The sequence below is a fragment of the Rhinoderma darwinii genome, chromosome 3 (genome assembly GCF_050947455.1).
Source record: "Rhinoderma darwinii isolate aRhiDar2 chromosome 3, aRhiDar2.hap1, whole genome shotgun sequence".
Classification (NCBI taxonomy): Eukaryota; Metazoa; Chordata; class Amphibia; order Anura; family Rhinodermatidae; genus Rhinoderma; species Rhinoderma darwinii.
Genome location: NC_134689.1, coordinates 17,084,621 through 17,110,339, shown reverse-complemented (window position 1 = coordinate 17,110,339; position 25,719 = coordinate 17,084,621). Strand labels below are relative to the sequence as shown.

Genomic DNA, 25,719 nt, shown 5'->3' with positions numbered 1-25,719 from the left:
AGAAAATATAGTCAAGACATTGACAAGGTTAGAAATAATGATTTTTATTTGAAATAATAATTTTCTCCTTCAAACTCTTGGAATGCTCCATTTGCAGCAATTACAGCATTGCAGACCTTTGGCATTCTAGCTGTTAATTTGTTGAGGTAATCTGGAGAAATTTCACCCCATGCTTCCAGAAGCCCCTCCCACAAGTTGGATTGGCTTGATGGGCACTTCTTGCGTACCATACGGTCAAGCTGCTCCCACAACAGCTCTATGGGGTTGAGATCTGGTGACTGCGCTGGCCACTCCATTACAGATAGAATACCAGCTGCCGGCTTCTTCCCTAAATAGTTCTTGCATAATTTGGAGGTGTGCTTTGGGTCATTGTCCTGTTGTAGGATGAAATATGCTCCAATCAAGCGCTGTCTACAGGGTATGGCATTGCAAAATGGAGTGATAGCCTTCCTTATTCAAAATCCCTTTTACCTTGTACAAATCTACCACTTTACCAGCACCAAAGCAACCCCAGACCATCACATTACCTCCACCATGCTTGACAGACAGCGTCAGGCACTCTTCCAGCATCTTTTCAGGTGTTCTGCGTCTCACAAATGTTCTTCTGTGTGATCCAAACACCTGAAACTTCGATTCGTCTGTCCATAACACTTTTTTCCAATCTTCCTCTGTCCAATGTCTGTGTGCTTTTGCCCATATTAATCTTTTCCTTTTATTAGCCAATCTCAGATATGGCTTTTTCTTTGCCACTCTGCCCTGAAGGCCAGCATCCCGGAGTCGCCTCTTCACTGTAGACGTTGACATTGGTGTTTTGCGGGTACTATTTAATGAAGCAGCCAGTTGAGGACCTGTGAGGCGTCTATTTCTGAAACTGGAGACTCTAATGTACTTGTCTTGTTGCTCAGTTGTGCAGAGGGGCCTCCCACTTCTCTTTCTACTCTGGTTAGAGCCTGTGTGTGCTGTCCTCTGAAGGGAGTAGTACACACCGTTGTAGGAAAACTTCAGTTTCTTGGCAATTTCTCGCATGGAATAGCCTTCATTTCTAAGAACAAGAATAGACTGTCGAGTTTCACATGAAAGCTCTCTTTTTCTAGCCATTTTGAGAGTTTAATCGAACCCACAAATGTAATGCTCCAGATTCTCAACTAGCTCAAAGGAAGGTCAGTTTTATAGCTCCTCTAAACAGCAAAACTGTTTACAGCGGAGCTAACATAATTGCACAAGGGTTTTCAAGTGTTTTCTAATCATCCATTAGCCTTCTAACACAGTTAGCAAACACAATGTACCATTAGAACACTGGAGTGATGGTTGCTGGAAATGGGCCTCTATATACCTATGTAGATATTGCATTAAAAACCAGACGTTTGCAGCTAGAATAGTCATTTACCACATTAACAATGTATAGAGTGTATTTCTGATTAATTTAATGTTATCTTCATTGAAAAAAACTGTGCTTTTCTTTCAAAAATAAGGAAATTTCTAAGTGACCCTAAACTTTTGAACGGTAGTGTGTGTGTGTGTGTGTGTGTGTGTGTGTGTGTGTGTGTGTGTGTGTATGTGTATATATAGATACCAGCATAGAACGTAGTAACGGCACCAGGACTTCAAGACGGATGAAAAACAGGGTGGATTTATTCACCTCAAGAAATAACAGCAACGTTTCGGTTCAACAGGAACCTTTCTCAAGCTTGAGAAAGGTTCCTGTTGAACCGAAACGTTGCTGTTATTTCTTGAGGTGAATAAATGCACCCTGTTTTTCATCCGTCTTGAAGTCCTGGTGCCGTTACTACGTTCTATGCTGGCATCTATCTAAAAAGAAGGCAAATTGATTCATCCCCTGGTAACGAGCACATGGCCTGATTTCCTTGATGTGTGGAGTGCTGTGTTTCTTTGCCCTTGGATTGTGTGTATGTGTATATGTATATATATATATATATATATATTATATATACATACAGTGGAGGAAATAAGTATTTGATCCCTTGCTGATTTTGTAAGTTTGCCCACTGTCAAAGACATGAACAGTCTAGAATTTTTAGGCTAGGTTAATTTTACCAGTGAGAGATAGATTATATTTAAAAAAAAAAGAAAATCACATTGTCAAAATGATATATATTTATTTGCATTGTGCACAGAGAAATAAGTATTTGATCCCCTACCAACCATTAAGAGTTCAGCCTCCTCCAGACCAGTTACACGCTCCAAATCAACTTGGTGCCTGCATTATAGACAGCTCTTACATGGTCACCTGTATAAAAGACTCCTGTCCACAGACTCAATGAATCAGTCTGACTCTAACCTCTACAACATGGGCAAGACCAAAGAGCTTTCTAAGGATGTCAGGGACAAGATCATAGACCTGCACAAGGCTGGAATGGGCTACAAAACCATAAGTAAGACGCTGTTTGAGAAGGAGACAACGGTTGGTGCAATAGTAAGAAAATGGAAGACATACAAAATGACTGTCAATCGACATCGATCTGGGGCTCCATGCAAAATCTCACCTCGTGGGGTATCCTTGATCCTGAGGAAGGTGAGAGCTCAGCCGAAAACTACACGGGGGGAACTTGTTAATGATCTCAAGGCAGCTGGGACCACAGTCACCAAGAAAACCATTGGTAACACATTACGCCGTAATGGATTAAAATCCTGCAGTGCCCGCAAGGTCCCCCTGCTCAAGAAGGCACATGTACAGGCCCGTCTGAAGTTTGCAAATGAACATCTGGATGATTCTGAGAGTGATTGGGAGAAGGTGCTGTGGTCAGATGAGACTAAAATTGAGCTCTTTGGCATTAACTCAACTCGCCGTGTTTGGAGGAAGAGAAATGCTGCCTATGACCCAAAGAACACCGTCCCCACTGTCAAGCATGGAGGTGGAAACATTATGTTTTGGGGATGTTTCTCTGCTAAGGGCACAGGACTACTTCACCGCATCAATGGGAGAATGGATGGAGCCATGTACCGTCAAATCCTGAGTGACAACCTCCTTCCCTCCACCATGACATTAAAAATGGCTCGTGGCTGGGTCTTCCAGCACGACAATGACCCGAAACATACAGCCAAGGCAACAAAGGAGTGGCTCAAAAAGAAGCACATTAAGGTCATGGAGTGGCCTAGCCAGTCTCCAGACCTTAATCTCATCGAAAATTTATGGAGGGAGCTGAAGATCTGAGTTGCCAAGCGACAGCCTCGAAATCTTAATGATTTACAGATGATCTGCAAAGAGAAGTGGGCCAAAATTCCATCTAACATGTGTGCAAACCTCATCATCAACTACAAAAAATGTCTGACTGCTGTGCTTGCCAACAAGGGTTTTGCCACCAAGTATTAAGTCTTGTTTGCCAAAGGGATCAAATACTTATTTCTCTGTGCACAATGCAAATAAATATATATAATTTTGCCAATGTGATTTTTTTTTTGTTATTATTTTTTTTTTTTTATATAATCTATCTCTCACTGGTAAAATTAACCTAGCCTAAAAATTCTAGACTGTTCATGTCTTTGACAGTGGGCAAACTTACAAAATCAGCAAGGGATCAAATACTTATTTCCTTCACTGTATATATATATATATAAAATGTGGGTGGATTATATACTATATCTCTCTCTTTTCTTTTTGTCTATCGTATGATCTCTCTGTTTTACTGTGATAATTAGGATTGATGAATGTTTATATTTAACCAATGATCATATATTTCTAATTTGCATTCATGTCTGTTTTATAATGTTAAAAATTATTACATTTAATTTACTAGCGCCATTATCAGTTAACAAAAGTGAGTGACAACCCCGGACTTGCTAGGAAAAACGAAATCCTGTGTGGTTGCCTGTTGACTGCGATGCCTTTAACAGGTTCCCGACCGCTGGCCGTAAATATACGGCCAGCGGCCAGGGTCTCTAAAGTCCGGCGTATAGTATATATACGGCCGCACTTCAGAGACTGTGCACGCGCGATCGCGTGCACACAGCTCTATGCCCTGGCTGTTGCTAACAGCCATGGGCACTGGGCAGAATGTCAGGGGTCAATCTTTTGGCCCCTGAACATGTGATCGCTGTGACAACCAATCACAGCGATCACATGCATTTCTGCATAGAAAACAGTGTGCACGCGATCGCGTGCACACAGCCCTGTGCCCTCGCTGTTACCAACAGCTCTGGGCACTGGGCAGAGTATCAGGGACCAATGTGATGGTCCCTGATCATGTGGTCGCTGTGAAAACCTATCACAGCGACCACATTTGTTTTATTTTGACTTTTCTGGCAGTAAATCTCCTGCCTCTTTTCTTCTCCTCAAACATTGTTTCAGTTTGAGGAGAAGAAGAGACTCGGGAGAATTGCTGCCAGAAGAATACAGTGAAAAAAAATACAGTTACACTAAAACATTCTCTGTATAGATAGATTTCTATCTATCTATACAATCTATCTATCCATCTATCTTTTTTTCTATCTATCTACCTTTCTTTCTTTTATTCTATTAGAATAGGCAGGTAGGGAGTATATAATTATATATATATCCACATATATATAATATATATAGCAATAGCGGTTTATTTTTTTGTTAGCGGTAGTGTAGATATATATAGCAGTTAGTTTGTGTGTTTTATAAAAAAAAAAAAAAAAAAAAAAAATTTGTTTAGTTAGTGTTAGTGTTAGTTACGTTATGGCGAGGAAGTTGTTTAGCGCCGAGGAGGCATACGCCATGCTGTGGTCTGAGTCGGAGACCGCATCAGAGATGGCGTCCGAGATGGAACCTGTTTTAGGTAGTGACGATGACAGCGTCACTTCAGGTTCATCTTCAGGGGACGTTGTCCCTGATGCAGTCGAAACTGCAGAACATGAAAGTGCAGGGCCAAGTAGCGCTGTAGCACGGGACAGCCTGGTCCCTCCAGTCCAGGCTCTTGTATGGGCACCTGCCCCATCTTTTGGGCCTAGAATCCACGGATTTACGGCCACTCCTGGCATAACCGTGGACAATACAAATTTTGTCCAAATGGATTACTTCCATTTATTTATAACGGACGACATCCTAAATCAGATTGTCCACGAAACAAATTTATATGCCACGCAATATATAAGGCAGAAACCTTCATCCACCCATGCCAGAGATTGGACGCCCACCAATTTGCAGGAATTAAAAAATTTTTTGGGGCTCACCCTAAATATGGGTATTGTCAAAAAGCCCTCCATTAGGTCTTACTGGTCAACAAGACCCGCCCAAGCCACCCCATTATATTCTGCAGTAATGCCCAGGTCTCGTTATGAGACAATAATGAGGTTCCTCCACTTCAATGACAACGCACAGGCCCCCCCAAGTACCGATGCAAACCGGGATCGGTTGTTCAAAATAAGACCGCTAATAAATTCCCTGAATAATTTATTTCTGCAACTCTACACCCCTGAGCAGAATGTAAGTGTGGACGAATCCCTCCTCAACTTCCATGGCAGACTTAGCTTTCGCCAATATCTACCTTCAAAAAGGGCAAGATATGGCGTTAAGCTCTACAAATTGTGTGAAAGCGGGTCAGGATATACCACCGCCTTCAGGATTTATGAAGGGCGGGACCGCACAATAAATGTTCCTGGATGCCCCCCTGATCTTTCCACCAGCAGTAAGATCGTGTGGGAGATAATGCAGCCTCTGCTTCACAAGGGGTACCACCTGTACTGTGATAATTTTTATTCCAGTGTGCCCCTGTTTAGGCATTTGCATGCTGCAAGGACTGGGGCATGTGGTACCATGCGCAAAAACAGAATTGGTTTTCCACAGCAATTAGTGGGGAAGCGCATGGTAAAGGGGGACTCCTGTGCTTATGCATCTGAGGAATTGCTGGCGGTCAAGTTCAGGGATCGCAAAGATGTGTATGTGCTAAGCACGATTCATACCGCAGGAACAGTGGCAGTGAGGGAAAGAGGGGCAACATCGGACAAGCACAAACCAGTGAGCGTTTCCGAATATAACAAGTACATGGGGGGGGGGTGGATTTAAGCGACCAGGTTTTACAGCCCTATTTAGTAAAACGCAAAACTAAAACCTGGTACAAAAAGGTGGCCATTTATTTGTTACAGGTGGCCATCCACAATTCATTTGTGCTGTATAAAAAAAACAGAGGCAGAGACACATACCTGGATTTCCAGGAGAAAATTATTGAAGGCCTCATTTTTGATGTTCAGGACACCCGAGAATGCCCCCAGTCTGAGGATGTCACGCGACTGACTGAAAGACACTTCGTCAGTCGGATTCCCCCAACAGCAACCAGAAGCAACCCCCAGAAAAAGTGCCGCGTCTGCAGAAAAGACGGGCACCGCAAAGATTCCCGATATTTCTGTCCCTCATGTCCCTCGCAACCAGGCCTGTGCATTGAGCCATGTTTTAAAAAATACCACACTGTTCTGAATTATTAGATTTTAGTTAATTTGTTGAAAATATATTTGCCCTACATTACGTTTTTATTTTTCCCCTGATTTTACTCCAAGGGTGAGGGAGGGAATGGGTGGGGGGTGGATGTCATGTTTGATGTTTTCTAAAGTTCATCTGCTGGAGAGCTCCATTTGCATTAACCTGCAATTTCTTATTTTAGAAAACCCCAAAAAATAAATTCCCATTATACCCCTAGATGAATATTTTGGGATTTCTGCTTCAAGAGCAGATATTTTGGAAGTGTTATAGAAACTCTGTTGAGTTTTGTAAAACCAGCTTTGAAAAAAAGCGATTTGTGAAATAATCTTCCTCTATCGTCCGCCCTCCTACATCTCTATGTGATAAATAAGGCCACATATTTGGTATCCCCATGCACGGGAGAAGTGGCAGAATGTGAACGGAGATTAATTTTGACCGTGGTCTATACCGTGTGTGAAAAATGCTGGTATAAACTGACGCATTTGCTAAAAAATTGCTAATTTTATTTTGATCCATCTTATTCAAGAAACTTTCAGAAGAAAACTGGACTGTCTAAAAATATGATAAACCCCTTGAAGGAAACCTTGTGGGGTCTACTTGTGTGAGTGAAGTAATTTATGGGGTGTTTCTAATGTTTCAGCAGCATTAGGCCCCCCAGAAAACAGTATGCGGCTATAAAATCAAGTGCAGAATTCCTGGACCGAAAAGGCCAAAAAGCCTCCTTTTATGCCAAGCCCTGGCACATGCCCGTGAATAAAGCACACATATTTGGTATCCCCATGCACGGGAGAAGTGGAAGAATGTGAAATGCGATGAATTTTGTCCGTGGTCCATTTTGTGTGTGAAAAAGCTAGCATAAACTGGCGCAATTGTTAAAAAAAAAAGGTAATTTTATTTTGTTCCATCTTATTCAAGAAACTTTCAGAAGAAAACTGGACTGTCTAAAAATATGATAAACCCCTTGAAGGAAACCTTGTGGGGTCTACTTGTGTGAATTAAGTCATTTATGGGGTGATTCTAATGTTTCAGCAGCATTACACCCCCCAGAAAACAGTATGCTGCTATAAAATCAAATGCAAAATTCCTGGACCAAAAAGCCTCCTTTTATGCCAAGCCCTGGCACATGCCCGCACAGCGAATAAGGCACACATATTTGGTATCCCCATGCACGGGAGAAGTGGAAGAACGTGAAAGGAGATGAATTTTGGCCGTGGTCTATACCGTGTGTGAAAAATACTAGCCTAAACTGACGCATTTGCTAAAAAAGTGCTGATTTTATTTTGTTCCATCTTATTCAAGAAACTTTCAGAAGAAAACTGGACTTGCTAAAAATATGATAAACCCCTTGAAGGAAACCTTGTGGGGTCTACTTGTGCGAATGAAGTCATTTATGGGGTGATTCTAATGTTTCAGCAGCATTAGGCCCCCCAGAAAACAGTATGCGGCTCTAAAATCAAATGCAAAATTCCTAGACCGAAAAGGCCAAAAAGCCTCCTTTTATGCCAAGCCCTGGCACATGCCCCCCCATTGAATAAGGCACACATATTTGGTATCCCCATGCACGGGAGAAGTGGAAGAACGTGAAAGGAGATGAATTTTGGCCGTGGTCTATACCGTGTGTGAAAAATACTAGCCTAAACTGACGCATTTGCTAAAAAAGTGCTGATTTTATTTTGTTCCATCTTATTCAAGAAACTTTCAGAAGAAAACTGGACTTGCTAAAAATATGATAAACCCCTTGAAGGAAACCTTGTGGGGTCTACTTGTGCGAATGAAGTCATTTATGGGGTGATTCTAATGTTTCAGCAGCATTAGGCCCCCCAGAAAACAGTATGCGGCTCTAAAATCAAATGCAAAATTCCTGGACCGAAAAGGCCAAAAAGCCTCCTTTTATGCCAAGCCCTGGCACATGCCCGCACAGTGAATAAGGCACACATATTTGGTATCCCCATGCACGGGAGAAGTGGAAGAACGTGAAAGGAGATGAATTTTGGCCGTGGTCTATACCGTGTGTGAAAAATACTAGCCTAAACTGACGCATTTGCTAAAAAAGTGCTGATTTTATTTTGTTCCATCTTATTCAAGAAACTTTCAGAAGAAAACTGGACTTGCTAAAAATATGATAAACCCCTTGAAGGAAACCTTGTGGGGTCTACTTGTGCGAATGAAGTCATTTATGGGGTGATTCTAATGTTTCAGCAGCATTAGGCCCCCCAGAAAACAGTATGCGGCTCTAAAATCAAATGCAAAATTCCTAGACCGAAAAGGCCAAAAAGCCTCCTTTTATGCCAAGCCCTGGCACATGCCCCCCCATTGAATAAGGCACACATATTTGGTATCCCCATGCACGGGAGAAGTGGAAGAACGTGAAAGGAGATGAATTTTGGCCGTGGTCTATACCGTGTGTGAAAAATACTAGCCTAAACTGACGCATTTGCTAAAAAAGTGCTGATTTTATTTTGTTCCATCTTATTCAAGAAACTTTCAGAAGAAAACTGGACTTGCTAAAAATATGATAAACCCCTTGAAGGAAACCTTGTGGGGTCTACTTGTGTGAATGAAGTCATTTATGGGGTGTTTCTAATGTTTCAGCAGCATTAGGCCCCCCAGAAAACAGTATGCGGCTATAAAATCAAATGCAAAATTCCTGGACCGAAAAGGCCAAAAAGCCTCCTTTTATGCCAAGCCCTGGCACATGCCCGCACAGTGAATAAGGCTCACATATTTGGTATCCCCATGCACGGGAGAAGTGGAAGAATGTGAAAGGAGATTAATTTTGGCCGTGGTTCATACCGTGTGTGAAAAATGCTAGCATAAACCGACGCAATTGTTAAATTCTTGCATTTTTTTCCAATTTTGCCCACTTTAGTGAAAAAAAAAAAAATGATATATACTGACAAATGCCACTAAAACAAAGCCCTATCTGTCCTTTAAAAAGAGTGTAAAATTCAAAGATGAACTTTATTCACCTGCTGAGTTATAGTCATGTAAAGAAGCGCATAGCAAAATTGTGAAATTTGCTCTGGTCATTTAGCTGTAAAACAGCCTAGTCCTTAACCGGTTAAGTAAAGGCCTGAACGTATTTAGGCGCTTTTTCTTAAAATCGAGGCTATTCATGTGGCCCTTTTAGAGCTTGTGTATGTGTAATATTAGGGGTAGGTGCCTCAGTATTGTTTTATCTACTCTTCAGCCCACGTGCTAATTTAAGAGGCCCCTGCCAAATGTCTTTAGTCTACAACGTGGGGTATCTGGAAATATCTCCGTATTTCTTATAAACCCTTTCGAGCTGACAACTAAAGTTAGCAGCAGAATGATGTTATAAACAATTAGATCATAAAAGTTTTATTTCAAGGTTCTTTGGAGCTGTACTACTTTGCTTTGAAGGGCTAAAAAAATACAGCCCAACTGAAGTAGGCCCATTTTATTCACACTAGGCCTACCATAGAACCGGTGATGTGACCAGAGTTCTGACATTTTTCCACAGTAACATCTACAGTGCCTCCATAACCGTGACAATCACTGGACCCCCATAACAGAGGCACCTTTAAAAGAAGTGGTAAATAACATAATATACGTTAAAAACTCTATTCAGGATCAGAACACAATCATGATCTTCAGGCAGTCCAAGGGTCACATGCAGCCGGTTATGCCCAATGGCAGACCTGAAAACTGCTGGGCCCCTGATGCAAAATCTGTAACGGGTACCCTTAACTATCACGTCTTAAATAGTACTGGCCTCCCCATATGGGACAGAGGAACCTCTTGGGCCAATTTAGGCTACAGGGAATGGGTGTGTCTGCAACATCTGCCCTCGGAGAGATAGGGAGACAGAGTTATATACGTGGCTGTGGTAACTATTTTAGTGCCCCTATAACAGTGACAATCCGTGCCCCCATAACCGTAATGACAACCTACAGCGGCACATTAGAGAGTAGAGGAGTCTCGTAGCAAAAATTAAAATGCGCTAATCTCTTATGAATTATTTTGTTTAAGACCACAACTTCAAATTGGCTTTAATGTTTTTTTTATTATTACTAAATAACACAACGACCGAGGAGACTATGGATGGGGACTGAGCAGAATTGGAAAGGTAAGTATATTAGAAATTTGATTATTTTCTTTATTAGGTTCACATACTTTTTTTGTAAAATCTGGAAAAAAAACCTTTAAATGTCTATTGATTGGCTAAATGTTGGAGGATATGAATGGAGATAATTCCAATTATTCTTGTTTGATATTTTTGATATTATTTTTTTAATTTCCAGCAATCTACAATCAATCAAAACCCATCATGTACAATGTCACGAGGAAACGCCAGGACTCTTTATGATTTGTTCTGTGACGGGTAAATCCTTGGACTTTTTTCCAGAAATCGAAGAACTGATTACCTTTTACATGGTGGAAGATTTCTTGAAGGCTCAAAGACGACCTAAGATGACACCTTCTAGAAGACCTTCAGCAATCAAAGTTCAATCACTCAATCAGGACCAAGAAACAATCGAATCGGTGATCGCATTGGAAATTCAAGTCAATGTCCGATCAAAAGAAAAGTAGGGATCATTGACAAGATGCCGGGACAGGATAGTAGACCAGAACTCTTGACTAGCTAAACCGGTGAAATCTACAGAAACCACTACTATGTAAGATGGAAAACCACTAAAGAAAAGCATGTCAACATAAAATATTGTGATGGAACTTATGCAATGACACCGCGTTAGGACGTGGCCTAAATCATAAATGTGGGACATTTGAGACACTTCCAGGTAGGATCATTTTGGATTTTTGGATATATATATATATAATATATATATATATATATATATATATATATATATATATATATATATATATATAAATAGTCTGTACTTCATCTCAGAAATAGGTTCCATCTATTTTTGTTAGCATGGTCCCCTGAAAATAAGCTGATGGGAGGATGTCCTACTACTGGAACATCTACAGATGTGCTGTAACTTGAAAAGAACCTGGAGACAATTGGGTGTTCCAAACGGACGACCCCTTTATGTAGTACAAAATTGTCATTGTGCTTAGAAGTTCATGAGCGGGACAAGGGCTGTAACACTCTGCTTCAGTCCCGCACTAACGGCAGATATACTTCTCATTGCTGCCGTCCCCTACTATGCCACAATTAATGCTGATTGCGGCATACAAGGGACCCCATTTATCACGTCACTGGGAAGCCCTGTGACACGGTCAGGATAGCACATTGACCCATTCATTTCTATGGGTCCATGCACTCTTCCGTTATTTTAAAGGTTCCGTGCGTCTTCTCCATGAAAAAAAGAACATGTCCTACTCTTGTCTGTTTTTTGCTGATCAGTCGCGGCCTTTCTGTTCATTTGGTCCCTTAAAACAACGGACCGCACACGGAAGCCATCCGCGTGCCGTCCGTGTTCCACGGATCCGTGATTTGCGGCCGTATAAATCGCAACGGATGTGTGCTTGAGGCCTGAGTTTCCGTTTGCTTACACAATCTCTGTTGCCCATCACCCAGCCGCTTCCTTGCCTCTATCTTACTTGTAATCTTCTGATGTTCTATTGTTTGATGTCTGCTTTTGGTGTATACCTTTTGAGTCTAGGTTATATATATATATATATATATATATATATATATATATATATATATATATTGAATGTTACCGCTTCTTTTTGATGATTTTTTTTTTAGACTATACCCTAAGGCCTGTGACTGAATCTTACAATGTCTATAGACCGTCACCCACCATCTACCACTAAACCCCATGAAACGAATCACTTCCTGACGAAAGCGTAGTGTTCATAGAACGTGTGTGTGTGTGTGTGTGTGTGTGTGTGTGTGTATATGTATATATATAAATATATATGTATGTGTGTGTATATGTATATATATAATTTGTGTGTGTGTATATATAATACACAAAACTGGGCACAATAATGGGAGCCCTATACGATTCTTCTGCATAAATGTGGGAACTGGTAGCTCCGCACCATTACATGTAGCTTCTGGCCAGCGCTAGGTATATTGTGGGAGGTAATTATATGGGAAAAGGGGAATGGCACTATATGACTACTTTGAGAGGAAGTTGGGAGGCACTGCTGTTTCTACTGGGGAAAAAGGGGAGGACAGGGTACTGGTGTGACGAATGTGGCAAGAGGATAATAAGGCTCTGCTGTGACCACTGGGGGTGAGATGATAGCGATGCATTGCTTTAACCACTGTGGGAAGACCAGAGACAAGGAATTGCTGTGATTACTGTAGGGTAAGGGTGAGGAATGGGCAAATCACTACTAGAAGGTAAGGGAGGGTACGATTTTCACATGCTGGTTGCAATGTATTTCCCTGTCCTTTTTTTTCCCCCATAATACTCACATTAGATCCAGCAGGGAAGAGATCCGTAAAGGTTTTTGTAGGTTTTTTTTATACTCTTCTTCTCTTTTTGAAATTGGTGCATACAAACAGCTGCAACCATGTTGTTTGGCTTTTATTTTTTAGGAGCGGGCTTAGTAGACCTGGTACATAGTAGACCTGATACATATATGGCAGACTTTACAATAGCAGCTGTTACAGGGCTCATATGGTTGTCACCCAGTTTTCAACCTTGAACCACATATAGATTTGCATTACTATACAGAATTTTTCACTCCCTTCAGTTCCCTCTCTCTTGATGATCTTCTTGTAATCAAGTCCGTGGAAAGCTAGGTGGCAACCACTATGGGCATTGCAATGGCTGCCATTAGGTGTTTAGTCAATACTTGCAATCCAACATAAAATAACAATTCTGGAGCACTTCTCATAGAACTCTGCATTGTACTGTTCCTCTGTTATTCCGCCTGGAAATGTATGAATAAATTGAAAAGTGTGTGTTACCAAGTCAAAGGGGCGTGTCCATACACACTCTGACACTGCCCAATCACTGCTGACAGTGCCAGATTGTGCATGGGCACCGTTTTGACAGAGGTATAGGTAACTCCCAGTTATCAATTTATTCAGACAATTCCAGGAGGAATAACAGAGGAACAGAATCATGCATAGGTCTAAGAAAAGATGCTCCAGAATTGTTACTTCATGGGGAACAAAAGTATTTACTAAAATAGACATGCCAGGGTAGACAGGTTATAAGTTATAAACAGATATAGAAAAGTTGAATGCTTTTTTTTTTTTTATGATGACTTCAGTCTGTTTTTATTAGTTAGAGGGGTTGTATGACTAGAGAAAAAAAAGTCTGCTTTTTTTTCAGAAATATTCATATGGTGCTGAGCTGCAATACCCTACACAGCCTAAGGACAAGGGTGGCGCTGTTTCTGAAAATAACCCCAGACATACTGTTTTTCTTATCTCTCACAACCCTTTTTAATGCTCTTTCATTTAAATGTTTTTTTTTTTAATGAAGATCTGCTTTGTTCAGTCACCTCCACTGACACTAGACAAGGTTATTAAGGTGAGAAGACGCCTGCAAAAACCAGCGATGTATCCTATATATCAGATTACAAGAGAAAGATTTGCAGATAGAGACTTCCTGAATGTCATCCTCTGGAATGTAGAAAACAAAGGTTAAATCAGGTAAAAAAAAGAAAACTTGTTAGTTGCCGTGAGGTGAGCACAAAGAATCTGGGGCCGATTTGGAGCGTATTTTATATAGCCCACCATGCGATTCCTTCCCCTTTCTGACATATGTCATGTAGTGGTTAATGGGGCAGAAAATCAGTGTTCCTTAAAGTACTCTCTCTGTAATCAACATCCTTTGAGAGATTAGGTTACCCTTTTTATATGCATTCCCACGGAGGCTGCCAGAGAAAGAGACATTGAATGTACTGGAACGGATTCATACAAATTAGCTCCTGTATGGACGGGCTCCACCTCTGGATCATTAGAAATTGCAAAACCTCGGAGGCTCAAGAGGAGACAGGTGTTAGGTTTCATGCATGTTATATCAGTATCGTAATAAATAATAATGTAGGATACAAGTTATCTTTGACTATATGGATCACACACTGATTGGCCATAATGAAAAGTCTAGAAAGTTCTTAAAATGCAGGTTCACTTTAAAAAATAAATATATATATATATATATATATACTTTTTTTTTAAATAAAAACGTTAGAATACACACAAAATCATTTCCACCTCCCCCTATCCTACCTCACATTATAACTGTGTTCTATTCCCTCGTGCCACCTCTAGTTTGCTTTTTAAAAGAGAGTAAAGCCGCTTCTGTCCGCCATTGTGGTTGTAGAAATCACTGTCTGCAATCAGTAGCTCTAGTAACTACATGTCCCATGATGCCCTGGCATCACATAGAAAAAAGGAGTTGCCAGATCTCATCTATTAGGAGCTAAAGTTATATAGATTATTCCAAATTGTGAGCAGGATGCTGGGCAGACACAGATGCAAATACAACAAAAGGCACAGGAGAGGCTGCAGATTGTACCCTGTACAGCAGCATGCATGTCATGGGTCGTGTGAAAACTTTAGCCCAGTGCAGGGAGAAGCAGAAATTATTGGTTGTCAATAATTTTACATCATACACGGGAAGCGGAAAGCAACCTGGAGGAGCAACAACAGCAAAAATATGCATGGCTAAGAAGATGTGAGGTTGTCACCCTCTTTGATTGTTGCTATGCAGCGGCACAGGCACATTCTATCTGATGTTTTATTATTAGGAGACCTAAAAGAGACTGCAATGGCAACAGACAGGTAGAGATAAAATCACTTGGCTGATGCTCGGTAGTCTGACTGCGTGTGTGTAGTCGGGACCGCCCCCTAACTGCTGTGAGGGAGTGGCCTAAGCTATATAAACCGACTGTAGCCACTAATTGATGGGTTTTCCACCTCTAACCAGGAAAAGATATGTCAGAAGGCAAATTTTACAAATGTTTAGTTTTAGGTATACCAGCTAGTTAGTAAAACTAATGTTTAAAGTGAACCTTACAAAAATTCTAATTTTTAGCTAAAACTAATAGTTTTTGGTTTAATTACCCAAACTTTCTAACAAATGTCTCCACTTATTAAGCTATAAAATAGGATATGTTAGGAAATAAAGGAAGGAACGCACATTACTGGAACATATGTTCTCTAAATCCACAAAGAACAGTAATCGATTCCAGACTAAACTTTGTAAATAATATAATACAAATAACTTTAATGTTTGGGAGAAAGACCAGCCAGACAAAACATTAAAGGTGGTGTCTGGTTTGGAAACCCCTATCGAATACCCTATTAGGGAATTCTGAGTTAATAGAGGGGAGACCCCTGTTCAGGCCCCTTATCTTTTAGCCACAGTGTAGAGGCTACAAAAAAGTATTTCTCACTCTGGAGGACCCAGCATGTTCATGAATTACAGGGCCTGCCTATTCATTTCAATAGACACCATGTAATCCCTTATTTCCCCTGTGGAGGAGCTGTAGGGAAATTGAACACTTGCTTCCTGGTTTCTCCACATAATATAGCAGATCTGATCCAACAGCAGGATACCCTGTCTGTGATCAGCTTATCACCATGGGGTACTTTTATAAAAAATGGATAGTCTAAAGCAGAGAAACTCTTTTAATGTATATTTTCCTTAGTCAATGTTGTTTAAAGTGCCAATCCACTGATTTAGTTAATATAATAATATAGGAAATTATACCCTGCTGACCTTGCAGACCCTAAATTAATTTAACATAGGAAAAGGTGGCCTAAACGTGAAGAGAACTGGTGAGGATGCATTAGAATGAAGCTACCATTGATGTTTGTATCTCGGTGCCGCTCCTAGCAGGGGGTCTTTTCTATCAGTTGCAACACTCCGATTGTTTGCAGAGACAAAGTGTGAGCTTTAAAGGAAATAGAGCGCTTAGATTGAGGCGATTTTGTGAGCTAACAGGAAGTATATAACCGATATCAATTCCAAGAATTACAAGTGTTCTGACGAGAAAGTGCTGGTTTTGTTTCCTCAATACTGAGTAAGAGGTGAACTTGTTATTCGCTAAAGAAGTAATGTTCAAGTATTATTTTTAAATATGTTTTATTAAATAAAAATGCATGTATCTCCAGCATTTGGCAAAATAGTCTCAGACTTAAAGGGATGTCTCATCAAGACAACTTCTTCTCAAAAAAAACGCCAGGTTCTGTATCCTCTAAGAGAAGTTTAGTCTGGCCATACACTTCCCCTGTAGAGGCCACGTAACAGGGAGTTCCGAGCAGTGGACCGCCCTCTATTACTCCCATATGCCCTATTATTGGCAGGGGTTGTTTTCATGAGACAACTCTTTTAGTTCTAATGTGAAGGATTTGGAGTTCCCTGTATTTAATTGGAAGAAGTGTAGGAGAAGTCTTGTGGGAAAACCTGCCAGGCCAGTACCATGCAAATCGATTTAGGCCTCATGCACACGGCCGTACCCGTACAAAGTATGGGAGCACGTCCCGCACAAAAAACAAAAAATAGGACATGCTCCATATTGCCCGGCACGGTTCTACGGCACGGACACCCTTCCGTAGCAATACGGAAAGGTGTCTGTGGCTAATAGAACTGGCCAGGCCCGTAATTGCGGACAGTATTACGGTCCACAATTACGGAGTTTTTTTACGGTCATGTGCATGGGGCCTTAGGCTCCATGCACACGACCGTGTTTTTCATCCGTAATTACCCTTTTCTTTTTATCTCCTAATATCAGGAGCAATGTAAATATAAGAGACCAGCTCTACGGTGCCTGGACTTCCTGTCATATGAGCTCAACACTTCAGAATTTAAGTGGAAGTCACATGACAGGAAGTCCATTCTAAGAAGTCTGTTGATGCTACCATGCCAACCCCAGAGCAAGCAAGAAAAATTTAAATATGGGTCCCCTTTAAAAGATACTTACCGCTCCTTGTACCTGCGGGGCTGGTGTCAGGACGTTGTCTGCGGCGGAGCTTGGGAGCTCGACAGGCCTGCGGGTATGAGGAGAGTTGAGTATCTGCAGAGTCTGGTCTGTGGTTTGCATTACTTTAGGGGGTCATGTCCGGGATTTGTATTTATTCTGTATTAGTTAAGAGGGTCAGCTCTAGAATCTGTACTTAATTAGAAGGTCTGATCTGGGGTCTGTATTAATTTTAGGGTGTGATAAATCCACGGCAGAGGGGCACAACTGGAGGGCACCAGGTATTACTCCATATTTTAAATATTGTCCCGGGACCGGAGGGTCGCTTTAAGTGTTAGATCTGATTGGGCATGATACTGTCAGTATCATATCAGATCTTGATAACTATTAGTAGTGGCATATTACAACTTCATGGGCATTATTATTGGCATATTAGATCTTGCGGAGCAGTTTATTGGCAGTCTTCCTTATGTTCTAGAATAATTTCGGAGAAGGCATTCAAACCAGACGTTCTGGTCTAGTCACTAGTTTTGTTGCACATCAGCCCGGTCTTTTCATTTTATTATTGGTCTTATTCTTTGATTTTTTTTTTTTCGTGAATTGGGCTACACTCCTGGCACTTTCCAATCCATGATGTCAGTGTCAGACTGTATAGGGAAATGCCTCTATTGACAAGGCGAATTATTACAGCCAATTGTCAATTTATTCATACATTTCCAGGAGGAATAACAGAGGCTCAATGCCTATGGGATATGCCGTAAATGTCTGATAATGGGCAGGTCCTTCCTCTGGAACCACCACTTATCAGGAAAATGGGGGACCCTTCAATGTAATTAAGGATATCCTCAAAACATGACCTGTTTGGGTTAACTGAACGCTGTAATTGAAATACACTGCTATAATGGACTATATAGACGCATACATGACCATATACTTTAAAACTCCACAAATAAACTCCAAACATAACCAGAGCAAGGCAAACGACACATTTATCAACACTTTTGCCGAAACAAACTGCAACATGGCAACCTTACCAGTTCCTTGGACAGATCATTACATTAGCAATGAAACGGTGATGTTAATAGGAAATTGTGTTTTACATTAAGCAGGCCCCCGGCTGAAATGACAACCCATGGGCACCCTGCGATCACTTCGTAGGGCATCGATGGGGTGACAGAGGGAGACTCCTCCTTCCTGTCTTACCACTTAGATGCCGTCGACAGCTGAAATCCAATATGGATTCTGAGCTCCATTCAGACCCCTCACATTTATGGAGCTTGGTACTAACTACATAGTGCCAGCACTGTAAATGAACATAAAATGTCACCAAGAGGTTAAGGGGTCAGACATTTAAATTACAGGGTAGCGACTTTTAAGTCAATTAGGTGGCACTAGAGATGCACTGGTTTTTTTTTTGTTCCTTTTGGTGGAGAGCTATTTTACATATTGAAAGTAGTCAAAATCTTAATGGTCACTAACTTTTCATAAATCAATAATAAAAGCGAATATAAAAATATTGTAATTTTATCTTATTCGATAAAAATTCCTCTTCACTTATCAAGCTCCTTTTTTCTCCACCGCCTCCTAACTATTTAGTTACTCTGAATTTACTTCTTTGTCCATCTTCTCAAGATAAAATGGACTATAAGCTCACTGAGGGATCAGATTACAGCTGCTCATAATAGACTATGGAGAGGGGAGGAGCAGGAGCAGAGAGACACCAATACAGACACTGCTGCAGCTTCTAGTAAGAGTTATATCTCACCCCAGTGCTGTATTCACAGCTATGCTGCTCATTACTACTGTATAATCTCCTCCATGTTGCTGGTGATACTTCTATATATGTGATAGAGATAAGAGAGCAGTATGTTCTCTTCTCTATGTGTGCAGTGTATGGGAGAGATGATAGCAGCTGGGCTTTACCCACTAGTTTAGATAAAACTGAGAATTAGAAATAGAGCCTGCAGAGCGGAAAACTGCTAAAAAATGCAGAATACAAGTCATATAATGGCCAGAAATAGTGTTATTTCTCGTGTACACACATATGACCGCTTATTCTGAAATTTAGAATAATAGGTCGTGTGACTCAAATGGGTGAGGTCTTTCATTTGCTTCAACTGGCAAGTACAAAAATGACTAATGCCTATTCAACAATAACTAAAAATCAAGTCCAATCACATAGCAAAACATAAAGTAACCAAATCTGTTAGTAACTGATAGTTTCCACCGATTGTGGCTGCTTTGGATGGTGGAGCTAACCTCGCTTACATTGAGAACAACCACCAGAAGTCACTGCTAAAGTCCAAAATAAACTTTGGGTGTGACAACAAAAAGATTAGACCCTAAAGAGCGCTCCACACTTTTTTAAAGGTAAATGCTGAGTCATTTCATTAATCCACCAATTAACCAGTTCGTTGTGGAAGAAAAGGAAACCAAGTTTGTGAAAGTCTAAACAGTTGTTAAGAATTAATTGTGATTTTTTTTTTTCCTGTTATTTCCAGTACCACATGCATTTTATGAGTTAAAGCCACAACTTGTACGTTGTTCTTAAAGGGGTTCTCCACTTTCATAATATTCTGAAATGCCATGTCAAAACATAAAACTGTCAGTCTAGAAACTGGCATCCAGACCCATGTCCAGAATGACGAGGTCCTGTTGGTAAATGGCTGGATGCTTTTGGAGATGATCATAGAAGACCCATGCATTACCATTAATCTCAACAAAACTCATTCACGTAAATAGAGTGATGGTGATTCTATTGGTATTAATGAGATCTCCTATACGTATGGGTCAATGTTAGCCAAAAGACTCCGGCTGTTGACCAAGCTCATTCATTGAGTGCATTGGTGAATGTGCCAACTCACTGACTAAATCAATCTCCGAAACTCCATTAGTAATTTTGAAGGTATAATTTTTGAGGAATTTTTTTTTTTATTTATTTTTTTAAAAGGACCCTTTTTTGCTATTTTTGGGCCTTAATGTGGCGTTTGTGTTTTTTTATTTTTTTTTTATTTTTTTTTATGTATGAAACTTTAACAGCCAATCAGAAGTTATTATTTATCATTTTTGGGCACAATACCTAATAACTTTTCCATTTGTAGGATGTTCTTTATAAAAGTTTAAAAATGTTGACATTCTGCAGAAACTTTACGGTTTTGGTGGTTCATTTTTGAGCAAATTGCACTCACTAGTTCATCATTGGGATGTCCTGGTTGTGTATATAAACCATGAAATACGACCATGCCTTTACTGGCAGAGGACTAGCTGGATTGTTGATCTTTACCAACCTCCCCCGGTACACAAGGGCATACATACATATCATGAATGCAGACATTACAGCTGCTATCTGGCCCATAGACCTGACCCCAAGGGGAAACACAGCTGGGGTTGGCTGTATCTCCCTTCCATATGGGCGGTAAGAATCCTTTCCAAAAGGACAGCAAGATTCCCAAAGAAGGAATGGGGGAACTGTTCCTACAGTCCAACCTCTCTTTATTTTTGAAGGGTCGGGCAGGAGGGTGAGGGACTAACATCCTGAACCCTCCAACCTTGTATAGTTTGTGGGCTGCCATCAATCAGCGACATAAGGGGGGGGCACAGTTTTACTCTTAATTCTGTATGTAAGCCCCTGCTAGTATAAATGGGGGGATAACTGGTGCAAGCAATGCACCATGTGATAACTGATCTATCGCACTAACTCTGTCTCTGTACTATTGCGGTAGGAGAAGACCAGCTACTGATATAGAGAACAGAAAAACACAGAGCTGAATCAAATCTAAACTGAGATCATCGCAGATCTAGATTGTGTTTCTGGGGGATTTCCAGCCGAGCAAATTACAGTAATACAGAACATTGATAATATTGAAAGTTCTTCAGTTCCATATCCATTATCCCCTGTTACATAGTATTTAACTATTTGTTGTATTGAATGTCTAAAATGATGTATCACGTCCCACTGTACATACCATCTGGAGCGTGGACAAAAAATATATATATCTATTAGGGATACGTCTACCCGTTAACATGTTCTACGAGACTGGATACAATGCATTTACATTATGACTCCCCTTAAAGGAAATGTCCACCCTTGAACACAAATTTTAAAATAGGTAAAAAAATTTGTGATTTATTTCATATTACATCTTTATTGGGGCCGGAGCTCTTTTTTTTTTTTTTTTTTTTTTGATAGAGAGACACAAATCTTCTACATAGTCAGAGTTTTAAAAGATAAATTCTGGCCACCTTCCTCCACCACTAGGTGGTGCTTACTGTATACCATGTATACATTGAACTCAATAATAAAACAATATGCAGTAAGCTCCCCCTAGTGGTGACTGCAGGAAAACAGAATTTTCATATTTCTTTCTTGAAGGACAACTCCTGTCTATAAACCACATTAGGCTATATGGATGTTGGAGAGGGGGACTCCAACTCAGGAGCCCCCTCTGAGCCGGAGCTGTAAGCTACTATTTAAGAGCGGACTGCACAAGAAAGACTCGGTGCATCTATATATTACATGGTCAGCCATTGGCCTGATGAAGACGCCGGTCCGGCGTTGAAACGCGTAGCCTGTCTACTCACATTAAATTATGAACTTTACTTAGCCCATTGCCGTTATTAGCAGCGCCCTTTTGGTCCCTTTTTTTCTCTCTTTTATTATAGCCTAACTTTCCTAGTCTCCTGAATGGCAAAGCTGCCAATATATTTAGGGAAACCCCCTCACCCATTCCCCCGCATACCAGTATTTAGATTGGCCATTCAGGAGCCTGGGAAAGCTGGTGGGAACCCCATGCTCACAATCTTTTATGGATGGTGGTTGGCTCTGTAATCCACCTTAACAATAAACCACAGCAGCTGAATTTGCTGCTTGTCCGTGGCCGAACTTAAAAGTAAAAGTACGCCCGACAACCAAATAAAAAACATTCCTCATCAAACCCCGGATCCCAGGATCACATCACGAATGTATTCAAGTGATGAAATTGAGAAATACAGTTTAACATTGTGTGAAATGTTTTCCATACCAAGACTCTTCTTTTATTTCACTGTTCCCAGGGCGTACCTGCCAAGCACGCGGGCTCCCTGCTAAGCTTTGCATGTGTTTACCGTGAAATGTATGGGAACATAAAATAAAACGTGATACACGGTTGTACACTCTGATCATCTGCACAATGGCTCTAGACGTACAGATCTGTCAAGGGGCAATGGCTGAAACTGTAAGGAGTCTTTTACATCTCAATATCTTTATTGAAAAACGTCTTTTTGTTTTATTTTAGTTTTTTCCTTTTTGGGTATCTTTTTTTTTTTTTTTTTTCCTCCTGTCCAAAAAAACAAAACATTTCCGGGTAATTATTTCATATCATTTAGCGCAAGCTAAAAAGTTACTGTATTCATCTATAAAGTGTAGGAACATTGATAAGTAACTTGGTTTTCCCTTGTCAAGCAATACAATTAATTTCAATTTCCTAACCAGTACTTGCAAAATTGGGACCCCGAGACTGGAGGACTCCGCTCATTGAAATCTATGAATGCTACGGCCGCCTATTGATTTGGATGGGTACCCTTAGTTTTCCAAAACGATAAACATCGGACTGGCTCACCGGATTCTTGAGTGTGCCCAGGTATTTACACAGTAATGGACACTTAGGCTTCATGCACACGACCGTGCCCGTAATTCCGACCCATAATTACGGGCACGGCTGGCCGTTTTTACGGCCGTGCTCCCATTATAAAGTATAGGAGCACGGTCCGTAAAATAAAGAAATAGGACTTGTCCTATTTTTTTGTGCAGGTTTCGACGCCACGAACAGCCTCCCGTAGATATACGGGAAGGTGTCCGTCGGCCATAGAAATGAATGAGCCCATAATTACGGACCATAATTACGGTCGGTCATGTGCATGGGGCCTAAAGGTTTAATATGAGATAACACCATTTGGATCTGACTTTGGAGCCAGTCAGTTGTCACTAGGGTTTATTTATTATGGGATGATTCACAAATAACCTATAAGTCTCTGTTCACATCATGTCTGAGCCTTCCACCAGACATACCTGTTTATAGTATTGCCCGAGGTATACCTCTGTTGGAAGGCCCTTACATATTCCACTGTATAGGGATACAGTGGCATACATCGACCATGGGTTCCCACGTTAAAAAAAAATTTTGCGGGATGCCACTGCTTCAAATACGTAATAGACTATGCTTTACTATACCGACCTATACCAGTTCGACAGAGTGTCCTTTTGGCCTCCGCTGGGTAATGGAGCCCTATGGATACATTTGGCATTTACGCTGGGAGCTTTTCCCGGCATATACACCAAACGTAGATGTCACGGCTATGGAGTGTGTGGATCCACTGGGCCGCCCCACTGTAGTTTAGTAGCAGCTGGTCAAACAAAATGTTAATGACAGTCACTAGGGAGAGAGTACCTGGATTGCTGGCTTGTGCTGGACTATCGGGAGTTGGATTGTGCTGGATAACAGGACTTGTCTCGGGCAATGGACTTAAACACAGTTTTCGTCTTGGACAATGGACTTGGCAAGGACACTGGACACAGATGGTGAAGTCGTCTCGGACACTTGATTTGAACACAGAAGTCGTCTCAGACTATGGACTTGATACAGACACTGGACACACATACTGGATACAGCTAGGGAACCATTTTTAAGACAAACACTGGGAAGACACAACATTGCTCAGGCACTGAGGGAAGGGGCAGGATTCCTTTTAGGGGCCAGTGTGTTCAGAGGTAGGTTGGGGATAATTTTACTGGTGCTCGCGTGCTCCCGTGCCAAGCCTTAAAGGGCCAGCACGCACCAGTAAAATTATCCCCAACCCTATGAAACAGCCGGGGAGAGAAAGCAGAGAGCACAGCGTGCCAGCGTCCCTGGGAAGTGGGATGCCGGTGAAAGGACAGAGTCCTGCGGCCGCTGGCAAGAGGGGGATGCCGGCGGTTTGCGGGCGCTACAGTAGGACTCAAAAATATGTTCTTTGTAGATAGTCTGGTGGTCCTAAGGAACCCATCTGACACTGAAAGGAGGATTCCTTTAGTGGTTCCCCAGCTGAAAACTGCTAATGACTGGGGGTCCAATAAGGAGCCCCAAATATCAGCTTCTGGTAGTGAAGCCCATAGTAGTAGAAAGGCTGTACAAACACCTCTGCCTCTATTAATACAACCATTGCGTACCCCTCAAGGGTAAAAATAATAATTAGGTACTTTCCTTGCAGTATTTTTGACCCAAATTCTTGTACGCATCTTTGTTCCTAAAATGTTAAACTTTTGGAGCTGGTCAATAAACCTACATTAAAGAATGTACGCCATTGCTCCATACATGGCTAAGACGAAAAGGAAGAGCAAATTCCAGATCTATAAGCTTTATGCAGTCATGATACTGTGCAGATACCGGAATCTGGCTGACTTCCGATCCGGGTAGTGCGAGTATGGAAAAGATAAGTTACCTAGTTGGCTCTAGTGGGCTGTAATTTGGCTGCCAATAGTGGGGGCACTAAATAAGGGGTATTTTACTGTATCAGCATTTGACTCTCTTCTTTTTCTAGAACCAAAATCCAGGCCCATTTAAAAAAGTGAAAGCTAAAATAGCCTTGAAGGTCGTTGATGAAGGGCTGGATCAAGGTTTTTGAAGACCTTGAACAAAACTTATTTTGGAGGACAGGGAAGGGAAAGCGCTGAATGAAACAGGCTCCAAGTAAAAGATATACATTTTAATGCATTATAACAAAAGATAACAAACCGTTACACACTCACTACAACGGTCCAAAATATAGTGCCCAGATTACAGTAACATGCAGTGTCTAAATAATGTAATGATAAATATACTGCCATACTATGCCCAAATAGCAGTGCAATACAGTGCCAACATATCACCATACAGTGCCAACATATCACCATACAGTGCCCACATAATATCACCATACAGTGCCAACATATCACCATACAGTGCCCACATAATATCACCATACAGTGCCAACATATCACCATACAGTGCCAACATAATACCACCATACAGTGCCAACATACCACCATACAGTGCCAACATATCACCATACAGTGCCAACATAATACCACCATACAGTGCCAACATATCACCATACAGTGCCCACATAATATCACCATACAGTACCAACATACAACCATATACTGCCCACATATCACCATCCAGTGCCCACATATCACCATACAGTGCCAACATAACACCACCATCCAGTGCCAACATATCACCATACAATTCCCAAATAGCAGTTCGATACAGTACTCACATAATATCACCATACAATTTCCAAATAGTTTAATACAGTACTCACATAATATCACCATACAGTGCCAACATAACACCACCATACAGTGCCCACATACCACCATACAGTGCTCAAATAGCCGTGCACTACAGTACCAACATAACACCACCATACAGTGCCAACATAATACCACCTTTCAGCGCCCAAATAACAATGCCATACAGTGTCCAAATAAT

The 25,719-nt window shown here is 41.1% G+C and overlaps 1 long non-coding RNA gene across 1 annotated transcript in view; it reads left to right on the top strand.

The window, feature by feature from the left end:
• The window catches only part of LOC142748785 (uncharacterized), a 353,773-nt gene that overhangs the window by 56,444 nt on the left and 271,610 nt on the right, over positions 1-25,719 (top strand). Inside the window, exons 2-3 of the long non-coding RNA XR_012882309.1 lie at positions 10,663-11,160; positions 13,786-13,955. This is a non-coding gene — a long non-coding RNA (uncharacterized LOC142748785). The remainder of the gene's footprint in view (positions 1-10,662; positions 11,161-13,785; positions 13,956-25,719) is intronic.